Consider the following 19,867-nt stretch of genomic DNA (forward strand, 5'->3'; position numbering starts at 1 on the left):
TCTGTTCAATACATGGGTAAAGCTGATGATTTTTGTAATTCTTTGTATTTATCTGTGTTGCCCATTTTTTGGCATCACAGTGTTATGCTTAAGATTTCTATGCTAGCATTATACACAAGCTACCAATGAAGAGTTGCCTCATTGAGTCTTCATTTGGCCAATGGATTGAATCATTAAGTCTACGTGATTATCCAATAGATACAGGATAGTTCAGTTTTATTACAATAAGATAAAACAAAGTCTGTGGTAGAGGAAATATTTATAAAATTTACATGCATAAAAAAAAATCAACTGTAAGCTATAATATACAGAGTCATCTGAATTTCAACATGCCTATCCTTAAATATTATAATAAGTGATATACAGGTAAATAAAACTTATGAATGTAAAACCTCAAAACTTTGTTTCTGGAAATTCTGCAACATAGAATAGGCAATGATGTAATAAATGTTTATCTGGCTGTCATTTCCATTGTTGAAGTTTTGTTGGAAGATGTTTTTCTAAATCTTTGTGTTTATCACTGCTGCCCATTTCTTGGCTTTAGAGAGTTATGCTGAAGATTTTTGTGGTAGTGGCATATGTACTGTAGTGTGGACATAGTAAGAAGGCAGACATCAGCAAGTGACTTAAGACTACCTGAGGAATGTGAATCAGTGTGAAGGAACAAGCCCCATCTCCCTCTCAGAGGGCTGGTAGTCCACAACTTATTAAATGTTTTCACGAAAGTAAAACTAATACATGGTCATAGGGTTCACCATTCCCTTCTAAAATTTTGGGAGTTGCTGCCAAAGCCCACAATAGACCAAGATTAGTGTCTTCACTCATTTAAAAATAAGACATGAAAACAATAAGCAACAAACAGCTCTGTGCAAAGTTGAGTACACAAAGCATTTGGTAACGGCTACTCTGAAACTGCTTGTTGAGGTTAGCAGAGTCATAATGAGGTATTTCAGACTCAAACTCCACTGGTATATTATGGAATCAGTTCAAAAGATTCTCACCTACAATTGATGCAATGTACCATAATGTCTGTATTATAATTCAGATTGCATGTTTTGATTCCTCTTCACTTTACATTGTGTGCCCTTATTTCATTGTGTGTCAAGATTTATAAGTAATTTTTGTTTCTTATCTAATGGGAATGGTGTTTATTGTGTAGGGTTTTAAATGTTGGACTATGCAACAGTGCAAATTATCTACATACATAGCTATACTGGAGGGGTTTAAAATTGGGGAAACCTTTTAAACTATTTGAAAAGTATCCTATTGTACTCTTGTATATTTTGTAATGAAAGTATTTTAACTGTTTGTTTCTGTAACTGAAAATGCCATTTGGAACAAAGCTTCCATTTGTCTGTAAATAAAAACCTCGCAGGGTGAGAAATTTAGTTATATACTTCTTGAAACAACAGCTCTTTGCTATTTTTCAACATAGTCACCATTTAAATTTAAGCATTTGTTACAGAGTTTCACTAATTTACAAAACCCATCTTCATAAAATTCTGCCACCTGAATGCATAGCCAATCTTTCACAGCATTTTGAAGTCTGTTTTCATCAAAGTGCTGTAATGCAAGTCTAGAGTTTTCTGGGCACAGTGACGATGAGCACTGTCATGAAAAATACAACACCAGATGTAAGCATACCACTAAGTCTGTTTTGAATGGCTCACTAAAGTTTTTGCAGAGTTTCACAGTAGACATCTGAAGTTACAGTCCTGCCACATTCCATAAATTCACCTAGCAAAACTTCCTCACCATCCCAAAAAAATGTAGCCATAACCTTCCTCAATGACAAAGTTTATTGAGATTTCTTTGGCTTGCATGGAGAATTGTTATGGCCACCAAAACAAGAATTATTGTTAACAAAATCTTCCGTCAGTTCTTGGTAGAACAACATTATAATAAATGAAAAGAACCATTTTGATTTTGTTCTACAATATTACTTTTATTGTATTAACTGGTTTTTGGCTTACAAGGCCATCTTCAGACATTTACTCAGTATTGTCACCAAAGAAGTTACAATGTTTGCAAACAACATTGGAAGAGAAGTAACATGTCCAGACTGAGCAGAAACATACAGTAAGTAACATCTTTGACAGTGTGGAGATAATACAATGAAAAAGTAAAAAATTGAACAGTAAATAAATAAAAATGGAGTAAATGAATAAAAATGGAATAGACAGGAAAAACTTTAACACAGAACAGGAAAAGCATGCCTACATAACAGTTTCTATTAATAAACAAAACTGATAAAATAAAATAAAGTTAGTACTTCACAAGGCTGCATCAGGAGGTATAAAACATGGAGAGTGATACACAAGCCAATTAAAAGAAGAAACAATTATCAGTGTAACTACAGAATCCATAAGCAACTTAATGCAATCTTTGAGAGTGTAGTGGTACTGCATTTCAACATTAACATTATATTCAAAACTATGGCAATGTAACAGTTTGCATTAAATAAATGAATGGAGTAAAATATAAACAATATTTGATGAGACAGCTTACTGTATGATCCCACAAACTCCTCCATTTTCCTGCATTTATTTATTTCTGTTTATCTTATTGGTATTGCTTAAGTTCTTTATGTGTTCTGCAGTTACACTGATAATTGTTTCTTCTTTTAATTGGTTTGTGTTCCACTTTAAAAAGTTTTTCCTGTTTACTCCATTTTTATTTATTTACTGTTCAATTTTTTTTTACTTTTTCATTGCATTACCACCACACTGTCAAAGATGTTACTTACTGTATGCTTCTGCTCAGTCTAGACATGTTACTCCTCTTCCAATGTTGTTTGCAAACATTGTAACTTCTTTGGTGACAATACTCATTAAATGTCTGAAGATCACATTGTAAGCCAAAAACCAGTTAACACAATAAAAGTAATATTGTAAAACAAAAACAAACTGGTACTTTTCCTTTATTATCAATTATTGTTTAATTTTGACATTTATATATGCCACTGAGGTTTTGCCATCAATCACATTTCTCTTCAAACAACCTTCTACCTCTGTGTCATAGTGTGAAAGGAAGTTTAAGGCAGAGCCCATTTGTTTGGTTTTGTGGACCTCTATGAGAAATTTTAGTATTCATTGAGCATAGAGCATTCAGTAGCCTAAGTTATCAGTGACAACCTCATACAAAACTGTACAAGAAATTTGTGGAAACTGTTCAGAAAGTTCAGAGACGGTGAATCTTTGATTTACATGAGCTCTTTCATCAATTTTCTTGACAAGATCAGTACTGATAGCAGTAGGACTGCCTCTCCTCTCTACATCATGAATGGTTGTTCTACCACTTTTAGAAAAGTCAACCCATTGTTGAACAACACCTTCATCCATAATGTTAGGACCACGTATAGTACATAATTGATGATGAATGTCTGCTCTTGAAATGTTTTGTGCAGAAAAAATCTTACTACTGCCTTTGCATTCCACAGGACTTTTTATTACAGTACTCATATTTTGAGGTTATAACAACTGAATGCATGAAAGAATGAGGTTCATACTTTCACATCCGTATGCTTAATGTATCAGAGAACACGCAGATGTAACAATGGTGGTGCTCTGTGAACAAATACTAGTGCCACACTAGAAGATGGTTACTTTCCAAATCACCCTCATATTTCCCCACATCACAACAGATCTAAGCAGAGCATAACACACTAGCTTTAAAGTGCCTTACTAACCTCAGTAATAAACAAAGTTTGATAAGGTCCTTTGATAATGTGTGTATGCATTTTCCAGCTTAGTGTGTTCCTGGTATGCAGTCCACAAAGACTGAAGTACTTCTGTATTTAATGCAGTGAGATTATGTTTCGTGTAGAAACTCATTTATATAGATTTTTGAGCTATTATATGTAAACCATCTGCCCATAATAAGTTTGTAGGTGAGAAGTATTTGCTTGCACTATTTCTTGGAATGCACCTTCACCACTAGATGTCAGTATACTTGTGTTGCCTGCAGAGAGCACTTCAGAAATGTACTCTGGGCGGTAATTTGTTAACAATATAAGGAGAAAATAATTAAGAGCCCTGGTGAACATCTTAGATTGTACTCAATGTGTTTGATGAGCACTTCATAGCTTTTGTAGAGCTCCAGACTTCAACAAACTGTCTTGTAACACTTAGCTAGGTCCCGAGCCAGCAGTTTCAGCTTCACATCACTAAATTAAAGTTGAGAATTTGTCAAGTAATTAAATGGGTTCAGTCAAACATTTGTGAGGGGTGCAGTGGTCTTCCTACTCATTCACACTAACTTACATTTTTCCACACTTAGCGCGAGCTGCCGTTCACCACATCAATTGGGAATTTTGTCTAAGTCATCTTGTATCTTCATACAGTCACTTAACTTCATCATCTAACCATACACCACAGCATCATCTGCAAACAATTGCAGATTGCTGCCCACACTGTTCACCAAATCATTTATGTATATAGAGAACAATAGTGGTCCTACTGCACTTCCCTGGGACATTCCTGATGAAACCGTTGTCTTTGACAAACACTCGCCATTGAGGACAACATACTGGGTTCTATTACTTAAGAAGTCTTTGAGCCACTCATATTTCTGTCAACTTATTAAATATGCTTGTACTTCATGTACTGGAATGCAGTGGTGGGTGAAGGAAGAGATGTAAATACAGTAGGAAAATTTGGATTAGGTATAAGAAATGAGGGAGGTGAACGACTAATTAGTTTCTGTAAAGACAATTCATTAGCAGTGGGTAACATATTATTTGAACACCACAAAAGGAGATGTTACACATGGACATCAAATTTGAATAGGGAAAGGTATCAGTTGGACTACATCCTGATACAAAAAAGGTTTAGCAACTGTTTGAAGAATGCCAAAGCTTATCCAGCAGCATATATAAATTCAGACCAGTGCCTAGTTGTGGGAGAAATACAAGTGAAGTTGAAAAAAGTCTGGAGAGGTAGAGCAAAGGAAAGACTAAACATAGAAGGACCAAAAGAGGTAGGAAAGGCATCAGATTTTGAGAATAGATTTATGGATAAATGGGAAAGAGGTAGTGTTGATGAAAGTGTTAATGACAAATGGATAAAAATGAGGGAAGGACTCATGGACTCTGCCAAAAAAGTACTTGGAATTAGAGTATCACAAAGTACTAGGAAAGAATGGATAACAGAAAGCATGTTGAAAAAGATGGAAGAGCAGAGAAAGTGGAAAAATGTAGAAACTGAAAAAGGCAAAAAGAGGTACACGAAACTGAATTAAGAAGAGGAACTGAAGAAGCAAGGGGAAAATGGATGAAACAGAAATGTAACAAAATAGAGAAAATAGAGAAAAGGGGAAAGTATGAAATGATGTATAGACTGGCTAGTGAGATAGTTTTTGAACGTAAATGAAAGAGGAATAACATGGAAATATAAAGAGCGAATGATACTCTATCAGAAGAACCACAGGAGGTTTTGAACAAATGGCAAGAACATACTGAATGTCTGTATAAGGGGGATGAAATACAAAGTGAAATTAAGGTTGAAGAGGAGCAATATGTGTCGGAAGATAGGATTCACCATCTTGGAAGCAGAAGTAGAAAAGGCGCTGAAGGAGATGAAAAATAGGACGGCATGTGGAATTGATGAGTTTCCAGCAGAACTGTTGAAGACTCTGGGAATTAGTGAAGTTCAATGGCAGGAGGAACAAGACTTCTGGTCAGGTGAATACAGGGTTATAAATACAAAATCAAATAGGGGTAACGCAGGAGTAGGTTTAATAATAAATAAAAAAAATAGGAATGTGGGTAAGCTACTACAAACAGCATAGTGAACGCATTATTGTTGCCAAGATAGATACGAAGCCCACGCCTACCACAATAGTACAAGTTTATATGCCGACTAGCTCCACAGATGATGAAGAGATTGATTAAATGTATGATGAGATAAAAGAAATTATTCAGATAGTGAAGGGAGATGAAAATTTAATAGTCATGTGTGACTGGAATTCAATAGTAGGAAAAGGAAGAGAAGGAAACGTAGTAGGTGAATATGGAATGCGGGTAAGGAATGAAAGAGGAAGCTGCCTGGTAGAATTTTGCACAGAGCATAACTTAATCATAGCTAACACTTGGTTCAAGAATCATAAAAGAAGGTTGAAATCAAACAATGTAAAATCCAGGATGGAATGTAACAATACCAGAGAAGGAAAGTTGCTACTCATCATATAGCGGAGATGCTGATTCGTGATAGGCACAATAAAAAGATTCACTCAATTAAAGCTTTCGGCCATTAAGGCCTTTGACAGCAGTAGACACACACACACACACACACACACACACACACACACACTCAAATAAATGCAACTTGCACACACGTCTGCAGTCTCAGAGAGTTGACACCACACTGTGAACAGCAGCACCAGTGCATGATGGGAGTGGCGACTGGGTGGGGGTAAGGAGGAGACTGGGGTGGGGAGGGGGAGGGATAGTATGGTAGGTGTGGCAGACAGTCAAGTGTTTCAGTTTAGATGGAGGGCAGGAGAGAAGGTGTGGAGGGGGGAAAGGGTAAGTAGCGGAAAGGAGAGAAATAAAAGATAAAAGACTGGGTGTGGCGGTGAAATGACAGCTGTGTAGTGCTGGAATGGGAACAGGGAGGGGGCTGGATGGGTGAGGACAGTGACTAACGAAGGTTGAGGCCAGGAGGGTTACGGGAACGTAGGAGGTACTGCAGGGAAAGTTCCCAACTGCGCAATTCAGAAAACTGGTGATGGTGTGAAGGGTCCGTATGGCACAGGCTGTGAAGCAGTCATTAAGATGAAGGATATCATGTTTGGCAGTGCGTTCAGCAACAGCAACACTTGTGTCTTGGCCACAGTTTGCTGGTGGCCATTCATGCAGACAGACAGCTTGTTGGTTGTCATGCTTACATAGAATGCAGCACAGAGGTTGCAGCTTAACTTGTAAATCACATGACTGGTTTCACAGGTAGCCCTGTCTTTGATGGGATAGGTGATGTTAGTGACCGGACTGGAGTAGGTGGTGGTAGGAGGATGTGAGGGACAGGTCTTGTATCTAGGTCTATTACAGGGGTATGAGCCATGAGGTAAGGGATTGGGAGCAGGGGATGTGTAAGGATGAACGAGTATATTGTGTAGGTTCGGTGGACGAACGAATACCATGGCAAGAGGGGTGGGAAGGATAGTGGGCAGGACATTTCTCATTTCAGGGCATGACAAGGGGAGAATGTAATACAGTTGCTCCAGTCCCAGATGGTACTGAGTTATGAGGGGAATGCTCCTCTGTGGCCGGACTGTGGGACTTTGGGAGGTGGTGGAGACTGGAAAGACAAGGCACGGGAGATTTGTTTTTGTACAAGGATGGAAGGATAATTACGGTCAGTGAAGGCTTCAGTGAGACCCTCGGTATATTTTGATAGGGACTGACTGTCACTGCAGATGCGATGACCACGAGTGGTTAGGCTGTACGGAAGGGACTTCTTGGTATGGAATGGGTGGCAGCTGTCAAAGTGGAGGTATTGCTGGTGGTTAGTAGGTTTGACATGGACGGAGGTACTGATGTAGCCATCTCTGAGGTGAAGGTTGTATACATGGAAGAAGCCTGGAGATACTGAAAGGTTTCAGACAGATTATATAATGGTAAGACAGAGATTTAGGAACCAGGTTTTAAATTGTAAGGCTTTTACAGGGGCAGATGTGGTCTCTGACCACAATCTATTGGTTATGAACTGTAGATTAAAACTAAAGAAATTGCAAAAATGTGGGAATTTAAGGAGATGGAACTGGATAAACTGACAGAACCAGAGGTTGTAGAGAGTTTCAGGGAGTGCATTAGGGAATGATTGACAAGAATGGGGGAAAGAAATTCAGTAGAAGAAGAATGGGTAGCTTTGAGAGATGAAATAGTGAAGGCAGCAGAGGATCAAGTAAGTAAAAAGACGAGGGTGAGTAGAAATTCTTGGGTAACAGAAGAGAGACTGAATGTAATTGATGAAAGGAGAAAATACAAAAATGCAGTAAATGAAGAAGGCAATGAGGAATACAAACGTCTCAAATATGAGATCGACAAGTAGTGCAAAATGGCTAAGCAGGCATGGCTAGAGGACAAATGTAAGGATGTAGAGATGTATATCACTAGGGGTAAGATAAATACTGCCTACAGGAAAATTAAAGAGACCTTTGGAGAAAAGAGAACCACTTGCATGAATATCAAGAGCTCAGATGGAAACCCAGTTCTAAGCAAAGAAGGGAAAGCAGAAACGTGGAAGGTGGAAGAGGGTCTATACAGGGGTGATGTTCTCGAGGACAATATTGTAGAAATGGAAGGAGATGTAGATGAAGATGAAATGGGAGATACGATACTGCGTGAAGAGTTTGACAGAACACTGAAAGACCTAAGCTGAAACAAAGCCGTGGGAGTAGACAAAAATCCATTAGCCTGATAGCCTTGGGAGAGCCAGACCTGACAAAACTCTACCATCTGGTGAGCAAGATGTATGAGACAGGCGAAATACCCTCAGACTTCAAGAAGAATAGAATAATTCCAATTCCAAAGAAAGCAGGTGTTGACAGTTGTGAAAGTTACCGAACTATCAGTTTAATAAGCCATGCCTGCAAAATACTAACACAAATTCTTTACAGACGAATGGAAAAACAAGTAGAAGCTGACCTTGAGGAAGATCCGTTTGGATTCTGTAAAAATGGTGGATCACATGAGGCAGTACTGACCCTATGACTTATCTTAGAAAATAGATTAAGGAAAGGCAAACCTACGTTTTTAGAATTTGTAGACTTGCAGAAAGCTTTTGACAATGTTGACTGGAATACTCTCCTTCAAATTCTGAAGGTGGCAGGGGTAAAATACAGGGAGTGAAAGGCTATTTACAATTTGTACAGAAACCAGATGGCAGTTGAAGAGTCAAAGGGCATGAAGGGGAAGCAGTGGTTGGGAAGGGAGTGATACAGGTTTGAAACCTATCCCCGATGTTATTCAATCTGTATATTGAGCAAGCAGTAAAGGAAATAAAGAAAAATTCGGAGTAGGCATTAAAATCCATGGAGAAAAAACAAAAACTTTGAGGTTTGCTGATGACATTGTAATTCTGTCAGAGACAGCAAAAAACCTGGAAGAGCAGCTGAATGGAATGGACAGTGTCTTGAAAGGAGGATATAAGATGAACATCAACAAAATCTAAATGAGGATAATGGAATGTAGTCGAATTAAATCAGGTGATCCTGAGGGCATTATATTAGGAAATGAGACAGTTAAAGTAGTAAATGAGTTTTGCTATTTGCGGAGCAAAATAACTGATGATGGTCGAAGTGGAGAGGATATAAGATGTAGACTGGCAATGGCAAGGAAAGCGTTCCCGAAGAAGAGAAATTTGTTAACATCGAGTATAGTTTGAAGTGTCAGGAAGTCTTTTCTGAAAGTATTTGTATGGAGTATAGCCATGTAGGGAAGCAAAACATGGACAATAAATAGTTTAGAAAAAAAGAGAATACAAGCTTTCAAAATGTGGTGCTACAGAAGAATGCTGAAGATTAGATGGGTAGATCACATAACTAATGAGGAGGTATTGAATAGAATTGGGGAGAAGAGAAATTTGTGGCACAACATGAGTAGAAGAAGGTATCAATTAGTAGGACATATTCTGAGGCATCAAGGGATCACCAATTTAGTAATGGAGGGCAACACGGAGGGTAAAAATCATAGAGGGAGACCAAGAGATGAATACACTAAACAAATTCAGAAGGATGTAGTTTGCAGTATGTACGGGGAGATGAAGAAGCTTGCACCACAGGATAGAGTAGCATGGAGAGCTGCATCAAACCAGTCTCTGGACTGAAGACCACAACAACAATGGCAATCTGGATAGAGGAATTGCAGAGGAGCAGTTCAGATTTAGAAAAGGAAAAGGAGCAAGAGATGCTATTGGACTGTTAAGAACTATTTGGGAAAGATATATGGAAAAAGGTAGAGAAATCTTTGTTGTTTCTATAGATTTAGAAAAGGCTTTTGACAGAGTTCAGTGGAACAAGCTGATGGATATTTTGAAGAGGAAAGGAGTAGCTTGGAAAGAGAAACAACTGATACAGAATCTATATTTACACCAGAAAGTAAGGATAAGGATTGGAAATGAAATGTCAGACGGTAGCAGCTTTGGACAAGGTGTTAGACAAGGTTGTTGCCTTTCCCCACTGTTGTTTAATGCATATACTGAAAAGATTATTGCAAAAGGCTTAGATGGGAAAAGAAGAATATGTATTGGTGGAATGAGAATAGAATGTATAAGATTTCCTGATGACAAGGCATTAGTGGCAGAAAGTGAGCAGACAGTGAAGAATATCCTGAAAAATCTGAATGAAGCTTGTGTGGAATATGGGATGCAAATAAACACAGCAAAAACAAAAAGTATGGTCATCAGTAGAAGACACAGACTGTTCAATATTAAAATAGGACAATCTACCATTAGCCAAGTAAGGGCATTTAAATATCTTCGAAGCACGATAACTGAAGACTTGAGATGTCATGAGGAGGTGAAAACTCGAATTACCATAGCGACGGAGGCATTCAACAAAAAGAGGAGACTCTTATGTGGCAAATTAGATAAAGGACTAAGGAAAAGGCTTGGAAAATGATTCGTCTGGAGTGCGGCACTATATGGAGCAGAAACATGGACGCTGAGATGAGAGGATGAAAAAGGGTTAGAAGCATTTGAGATGTGGATGTGGAGGAGAATGGAGAGAATAAGCTGGATGGAAAGAGTGAGTTATGAAAGAGTATTGGAGAGGGGTGGTGAGAGAAGGTGTCTGCTGAAGGTTGTAAGAGAAAGGAAAAAGAACTGGTTGGGACATTCATTGAGAAAGGAGTGCTTGCTTGCTAGCAGATGCATTTTAAGGATTGGTTTGTGGGAGAAGACTGACAGGAAGAAAGAGATACAAAATGATACATGACATAAAGGGAAGAGGAAATTATGCAGACCTGCAGAGGATGGCAGAAGAATGGACAGTCTGGAGAACTACCATGTGAATACCAGCTTTTTGGCAGAACACTGATGTTGATGATGATGATGTACCTTCATTAACAGTTTGCAATGGGGTACCGTGTCAAATGCTTCCTGGAAATCTAGAAATATGGGATCTGCTTGTAACCCTTCATCCATGGTTCTCAGTATATTATGTGAGAAAAAGGCAAGCTGAGTTTCACACAAGCAATGCTTTCTAAAACCATGCTGATTCGTGGATGGAAGCTTCTCAATCTTAAGAAAATTTATTATATTTGAACTGAGAATATGTTCAAGGATTCTGCAGCATTCAGAAATTAGGGATATTGGTCTGTGATTTTGCAGGTCCATTCTTTTACCCATCTAATATAGTGGAGTCACCTGCACTTTTTTCCAGTCACTTGGGACTTTTGCTAAGGTGTGATGGACGTAGTTGTTGTATGTTTCATGCATAGATCTTTTTACAGACGCACAAATCTCTAATAATCTTTGACTGTCATCATTTCTGCATTCCCTTTTGAACTGACAGTGCAACAGCCTCTCATTACTCAGCAGCCACCCAATATGTTATTAAACCATGGTGGGTCTTTTTCATCCTTTGTCCACTTACTAAGCACACTACGATTTATGACCTACTTAAACTTTGCCCATAACTCCTCTACATCCACCTTACTGGAACTAAGTGATGTCAATTCCATGTCTAAGTGAGATTTTAATAACTGCCCTATGTAGCAGAAATGCTCTCCTAGACTTTTTAACTGATCTATTAACTTTTGTAATCATAGTTGCTATAATGACACCATATCGCTAATCCCCGTTTCTATACTGATGTTGTCAATCGAATCTGGCCTATTAGTAGCTACAGGGTTTAAGCTATTTTCATTGCAATTGGGCTGCTGAGCTAGCTGCTCAAGACAATTTTCAGGATAAGTCTTCAAAAGTATTTTGCCTGACTGCACCCCCCCCACCCCACCTCACACACACACACACACACACACACACACACACACACACACACACAGTGAATCCATAGACATCCCAGTCAATTCTCAGCAGGTTAAAGTTGCCCCTAACTAGTACTGCATGATCTGGGTATTTACACAGTACAGACTATAGACTTTCTTTGAATAACTCTAGAACTGTCACAGCAGAGTCAGGTGGTCAGTAAAAACATCCTACAATTAACTTTCTTTCACCTGCTCCTGTTATACATGACCAAACGACTTCACTGTCATACTCAACTCCATCCTCAATAGAGACAATATCTCTGTCAACTGCCATGAACACTCCCCTCCTATGCCCTCTAATCTGTTTTTCCCAATATACATTCCACAACTTGCTAAATATATCAGAGCTTTCCACTTCAGGTTTCAGCCAGCTGCAGAAGAAATGGCAGTTTTGAAACAAATTTCAATTAACGCACGAGAAATGGTCAGCTTCATTAATTTGGATATGTACAGGCCCTTGGCATGCTCAGAGTTACAAAAGCTGCTACATCACATTGTGTCTTATAGTAAACAGTACATTCCTCTGAGAAGTAATTATCTGTCTCCGTGTATTGTAAGAATGTGGAACGGCAAATTACATTGTTAATGATCAGTTAACCATTGCCACAAAATAGTTTTCTTCCATATAATTTTTCTGTTTTTGGCTTGCAGATTGTTGACAAAGTGTGTATAGTGCCACACTCTGTTCCTTTTCATCATTTCTCAGACAGATCGTTGTTTGAGAATACCTTAGGCTGGACAGAAAATTTCAAGGCATATGTTTCTTTTGAGCCATCAGTGATATCTACATTTTGTTGTTTCTGGTCCACTCCCTTTGCCATGCATGACAAGGTAAAGGAAGAGTTCCAGCAATGGCAGGATCAAGGAATCATTTCTCCAATTTCATTGAATTGGTGGGCCACACCTTTGGTGGTGATCCATAAGTCCAATGGTACCACACCCCTTTGTGGCACTTTTAAACTGACAGTCAACACACAGCATGTTGCGAACTCATATCCAATTCTGTGGCAGATGGAGCTGCAGCTGAAATTATCAAGGGCCAGCATTTTTTCACACACTGACCTATATGATGCATACCTGTTGTTGCTGTTGGACACAGTTTCATGGACTCCTTTGGTCTTTACCAGTTTAATTGCTTACCTTTTGGAATCTCATCTGCACCTGGAATTTATCAGTGATACTGGAAGCATCTGATTCATGTGTTTAGTAAAGATGGCCTTGTCCCTAGGGATGATAACACTAAAGTCACTGTCAACCTGCCAGTGCTCAAGAACCTGAAGCAGTGCCAGTCTTTTTTGGACAAGATTTTGTATTTTGGTCAGTTCACTGCCTGGGCTGCACACATCTGTCAGCCTCTTAACTGGCTTCACCAGAAGGGCATTAAATTTATATGGTTTGTAAACTGTCAATGGGCTTTTTTGAGTGTCTCAAGGAGCGTTTGTGATGTGCTTCCCGGCTGTCTTCTTTTACACTGAGTAAATGTTTAACCCTCGCCTGTGACACCTCACACTATAGCACTGGTGCTATTCTGTCCCATTGGAATCCGGATGGCACCACACAGCCCATTGCTTACACATCAAAGATGCTTTCTGCTGCACACCGCAATTATTAAAAAATGTAAAAGGCAGTGTTAGCTATTATTTACTGAGTTAAGAAGTTTCACATTTTCTTGTATGAGGCGAGATGCCTCCTCATCACTGTTTTCCTTACTTGGTCCTCATTCCAAGCTGATGGATATGATTCCCCATCAATTGCATATGTGCAACCTCTTTCTGAGTAATAATTGCTATTACATTCATTACCACTCTACCGCTCAGCATGCCAAAGCTTATGTGCTGTCATAGTTACTGGAGGGGCCTGATCTATAGTTCAATTGGCAGGAGGCTCTTCTGCTCACGTTTGGCGATTTCTCGCAGCAAACCCTGCTGGATTTTCCACTGACAGCATGAGAAATCATGACTGCTGAGGCCAGCAACCTGTTTTTCTGGAAAATCATTTGACTCCTCCAGTTGGGTTGGCTGGAGAACATCTCTTCAGGTGCACATATGTCATAGCGAACACTTTTCCTCTCACATGCTCGGCTCAATGTTGGTACAGGAGGTCCTCATGCCTGCCATGGAGAAGCAATGCTGTCAAGTGGCCACCTTGCACTGCCCTGCCCCATGTTGCCCTCTCACATACTCCAGTTGCTGCATGTGTGACATGTGACATTGGAGTATGACTCATATGAAGGCACTGGCATTACATCACATCTACTGGTCAGTGATCCATCATGACGTCAAACATCTGTTGTAGGTTTGCAGGGTCTGTGCAAAGTTACATACTGAAACACGCATAGTTCTCTCCTTGGCTGTTGCTGGAGCATCTTTTGGACAGGGTCCATGTCAATTTTACTTGTCCATTTTTGGGTAAAATATGGTTGCTGGTGGTTGATGCAGTGTCCAGGTTGACCATGTTGTATAAATAGAGAGAATAGGTCTAAAGGAAGCAACAAAATAAAAGCACTACCTCCTCTGGTTCCAGCTCTTGAGGAAGACTGGGTTGCCATTCCTCCACAGCAATTCTGATACATCACTGAAAATGTTCTCAGCAGAGTTCAAGCCATCATAATGGCAAAAGTTGGACACACCTCATATTAATGTCCACTAATAGGTATCTGCCTCCCCCCATGAACCATGGACCTTGCCGTTGGTGGGGAGGCTTGCATGCCTCAACGATACAGATAGCAGTACCGTAGGTGCAACCACAACGGAGGGGTATCTGTTGAGAGGCCAGACAAACATGTGGTTCCTGAAGAGGGGCAGCAGGCTCTTCAGTAGTTGCAGGGGGAAACAGTCTGGATGATTGACTGATCTGGCCTTGTAACACTAAACAAAACGGCCTTGCTGTTGTGGTACTGCGAACGGCTGAAAGCAAGGGGAAACTACAGCCGTAATTTTTCCCGAGGGCATGCAGCTTTACTGTATGGTTAAATGATGATGGCGTCCTCTTGGGTAAAATATTCAGGAGGTAAAATAGTCCCCATTCGGATCTCTGGGTGGGGACTACTCAAGAGGATGTCGTTATCAGGAGAAAGAAAACTGGCATTCTACGAATCGGAGCGTGGAATGTCAGATCCCTTAATCAGGCAGGTTGTTATTGTTGTTGTGGTCTTCAGTTCTGAGACTGGTGTGATGCAGCTCTCCATGCTACTCTATTCTGTGCAAGCTTCTTCATCTCCCAGTACCTACTGCATCCTACATCCTTCTGAATCTGCTTAGTGTATTCATCTCTTGGTCTCCCTCTGTGATTTTTACCCTCCACACTGCCCTCCAATGTTAAATTTGTGATCCCTTGATGCCTCAGAACATGTCCTACCAACCAATCCCTTCTTCTAGTCAAGTTGTGCCACAAGCTCCTCTTCTCCCCAATTCTATTCAATACCTCCTCATTAGTTATGTGATCTACCCATCTAATCTTCAGCATTCCACTGTAGCACCACCTTTCGAAAGATTCTATTCTCTTCTTGTTTAAGCTATTTATCATCCACGTTTCACTTCCATACATGGCTACACTCCATACAAATACTTTCAGAAATGACTTCCTGACATTTAAATCTATACTTGATGTTAACAAATTTTTCTTCTTCACAAATGCTTTCCTTGCCATTGCCAGTCTACATTTTATATCCTCTCTACTTCGACCATCATCAGTTATTTTGCTCCCCAAATAGCAAAACTCCTTTACTACTTTAAGTGTCTCATTTCCTAATCTAATTCCCTCAGCATCACCCGACTTAATTCGACTACATTCCATTATCCTCGTTTTGCTTTTGTTGATGTTCATCTTATACCCTCCCTTCACGACACTATCCATTCCATTCAACTGCTCTTTCAAGTCCTTTGCTGTCTCTGACAGAATTACAATGTCATCAGCAAACCTTAAAGTTTTTATTTCTTCTCCATGGATTTTAATACCTACTCTGAACTTTTCTTTTGTTTCCTTTATTGCTTGCTCAATATACAGATTGAATAACATCGGGGATAGGCTACAACCCTGTCTCACTTCCTTCCCAACCACTGCTTCCCTTTCATACCCCTCGACTCATATGACTGCCATCTGCTTTCTGTACAAATTGTAAATAGCAGGCAGGTAGGTTAGAAAATTTAGAAAGGGAAATGGATAGGTTAAAGTTAGACATAGTGGGAATTAGTGACGTCGGTGGCAGGAGGAACAAGACTTTTGGTCAGGTGAATACAGGGCTATAAATACAAAAACAAATAGGGGTAATGCAGGAGTAGGCTTAATAATGAATAAAAAAATAGGAGTGAGGGTAAGCTACTACAAACAGCTAGTGAACGTATTACAGTGGCCAAGATAGACACGAAGCCCATGCCTACTACAGTAGTACAAGTTTATATGCCAACTAGTTCAGCAGATGATGAACAAATTGAAAAAATGTATGATGAGATAAAAGAAATTATTCAGGTAGTGAAGGGAGACGAAAATTTAATAGTCATGTGTGACTGGAATTCAATAGTAGGAAAAGGGAGAGAAGGAAACATAGTAGGTGAATATGGATTGGGGCTAAGAAATGAAAGAGGAAGCCGTCTAGTAGAATTCTGCACAGAGCATAACTTAATCATAGCTAACACTTGGTTCAAGAACCATAAAAGGAAGTTGTATACATGGAAGAATCCTGGAGATACTAAACGGTATCAGATAGATTATATAATGGTAAGACAGAGATTTAGGAACCAGGTTTTAAATTGTAGGACATTTCCAGCGGCAGATGTGGACTCTGACCACAATCTATAGGTTATAAACTGTAGATTAAAACTGAAGAAATTGCAAAAAGGTGGGAATTTAAGGAGATGGGACTTGGATAAACTGACTAAACCAGAGGTTCTACAGAGTTTCAGGGACAGCATAAGGGAGCAATTGACATAAATGGGGGATAGAAATACAGTGGAAGACGAATGGGTAGCTCTGAGGGATGAAGTAGTGAAGGCAGCAGAGGATCAAGTAGGTAAAAAGACGAAGGATAGTAGAAATCCTTGGGTAACAGAAGAGATACTGAATTTAATTGATGAATGGAGAAAATATAAAAATGCAGTAAATGAAGCAGGCAAAAAGGAATACAAACGTCTCAAAAATGAGATCAACAGGAAGTGCAAAATGGCTAAGCAGGCCTTGGCTAGAGGACAAATGTAAGGATGTAGAGGCTTATCTCACTAGGGGTAAGATAGATACTGCCTACAGGAAAATTAAATAGACCTTTGGAGAGAAGAGAGCCACTTGTATGAATATCAAGAGCTCAGATGGAAACCCAGTTCTAAGCATAGAGGGGAAAGCAGAAAGGTGGAAGGAGTATATAGAGGGTCTATACAAGGGCGATGTACTTGAGGACAATATTATGGAAATGGAAGAGGAGGTAGATGAAGATGAAATGGGAGATACGATACTGTGTGAAGAGTTTGACAGAGCACTGAAAGACCTGAGTCGAAACAAGGCCCCAGGAGTAGACAACATTCCATTAGAACTACTGACGGCCTTGGGAGAGCCAGTCCTGACAAAACTCTACCATCTGGTAAGCAAGATGTATGAGACAGGTGAAATACCCTCAGACTTCAAGAAGAATATAATAATTCCAATCCCAAAGAAAGCAGGTGTTGACAGATGTGAAAATTACCGAACTACCAGTTTAATAACCACAGCTGCAAAATACTAACACGAATTATTTACAGACTAATGGAAAAACTGGTAGAAGCCGGCCTCGGGGAAGATCAGTTTGAATTCCGTAGAAATGTTGGAACACATGAGGCAATACTGACCTGAAGACTTATCTTAGAAGAAAGATTAAGGAAAGGCAAACCTACATTTCTAGCATTTGTAGACTTAGTGAAAGCTTTTGACAATGTTAACTGGAATACTCTCTTTCAAATTCTAAAGGTGGCAGGTGTAAAATACAGGGATCGAAAGGCTATTTACAATTTGTACAGAAACCAGATGGCAGTTATAAGAGTCGAGGGACATGAAGGGGAAGCAGTGGTTGGGAAGGGAGTGAGCCAGGGTTGTAGCCTCTCCCCGATGTTATTCAGTCTGTATATTGAGCAAGTAGTAAAGGAAACAAAAGAAAAATTTGCAGTAGTTATTAAAATCCAGGGAGAAGAAATAAAAACTTTGATGTTTGCCGATGACATTGTAATTCTGTCAGAGACAGCAAAGGACTTGGAAGAACAGTTGAACGGAATGGACAGTGTCTTGAAAGGAGGATATAAGATGAACATCAACAAAAGTAAAACGAGGATAATGGAATGTAGTTGAATTAAGACGGTTGATGCTGAGGGAATTAGACTAGGAAATGAGACACTTAAAGTAGTAAAGGAGTTTTGCTATTTGGGGAGCAAAATAACTGATGATGGTCGAAGTAGAGAGGATATAAAATGTAGACTGGCAATGGCAAGGAAAGCGTTTCTGAAGAAGAGAAATTTGTTAACATCCAGTATAGATTTAATTGTCAGGAAGTTGTTACTGAAAGTATTTGTATGGAGTGTAGCCATGTATGGAAGTGAAACATGGACAATAAATAGTTTGGACAAGAAGAGAATAGAAGCTTTCGAAATGTGGTGCTACAGAAAAATGTTGAAGATTAGGTGGGTAGATCACGCAACTAATGAGGAGGTATTGAATAGGATTGGAGAGAAGAGAAGTTTGTGGCACAACTTGACGAGAAGAAGGGATCGGTTGGTAGGACATGTCCTGAGGCATCAAGGGATCACAAATTTAGCATTGGAGGGCAGTGTGGAGGGTAAAAATCGTAGAGGTAGACCAAAAGATGAATACACTAAGCAGATTCAGAAGGATGTAGGTTGCAGTAGGTACTGGGAGATGAAGGAGCTTGCACAGGATATATTAGCATGGAGAGCTGCATCAAACCAGTCTCAGGACTGAAGACCACAACAACAACAACAACAACAATAGGTATCTGCATATTTTTTATCAGATAGTGTGTATTGGCTTGTTCTTAATCATCACTCCTGTTAGGTTGTTGTGCATTGGATCATCCAGTGTGTTATTATCGTAATATTTTGAAAGATATAATGATAGGTATCAAAATGTACCATGTTTAATCCATCCACTAACATGCTATAACATGCATTAACTCATCATATCTACAAAGTCAAGATTACACAATGAGTGTACATTTGAAGGAATTATCCAAATGGGAAGGAAATTTGTAGATAAGATGTACATGGATGGATAAATAAATGATCAATTTCCTAAAAATTGAATGATTTATTCAAAAGAAGGAGTTTACAGATTGAGCAAGTCAGTAACATCTTGGTCTGCCTGTGGCCCCAAGCAGTTATTCAGCTTGACACTGTTTGATAGAGTTGTTAGATGTGATCCTGAGGGATAATGTACAAAATTCTGTTCAATTGGCATGTTAGATCAGAAAATCTTGAGCTGATGTAGAGGCCTGCCCATAACACTCCAAACAGTCTCAATTGGAGAGAGATTTGGTGATCTTGCTGGCTAAGTTCGAGTTTGGTAAGCATGAAGACAAGCAATAGAAAATCTCACTGTGTGGAGACAGGTATTATCTTGCTGAAATGTAGCCCTGGGATGGCTTGCCATGAAGAGCAGCAAAACAGAGAGTAGAATGTTGTTGACATACCACTGTGCTGTAAGAGTGCCACAGATGACAACCAGAGGGAGCCTGCTATGAAATCTGATTGACTGGAGTAGATTGTCTTTAAGTGTTGAGTCCCACTTCATATTTAGCTCCGATGCCAAGAAAAGATGTATCTGGAGATGTTCTGGACAGCGGTGGGCTACTAGCCTAACTCTCACTTGCAGTATATACCCCAACAATCAGGAGTGATGGTCTGTATT

General features: G+C 39.5%; 1 protein-coding gene across 2 annotated transcripts in view; it reads right to left on the bottom strand.

Annotated features, from left to right (window-relative positions):
• Window positions 1–19,867, bottom strand: part of LOC126191321 (serine protease svh-1-like) — a 457,777-nt gene that overhangs the window by 67,705 nt on the left and 370,205 nt on the right. The window lies entirely within an intron of this gene.

Source organism: Schistocerca cancellata, chromosome 1 (genome assembly GCF_023864275.1).
Source record: "Schistocerca cancellata isolate TAMUIC-IGC-003103 chromosome 1, iqSchCanc2.1, whole genome shotgun sequence".
Taxonomy (NCBI): Eukaryota; Metazoa; Arthropoda; class Insecta; order Orthoptera; family Acrididae; genus Schistocerca; species Schistocerca cancellata.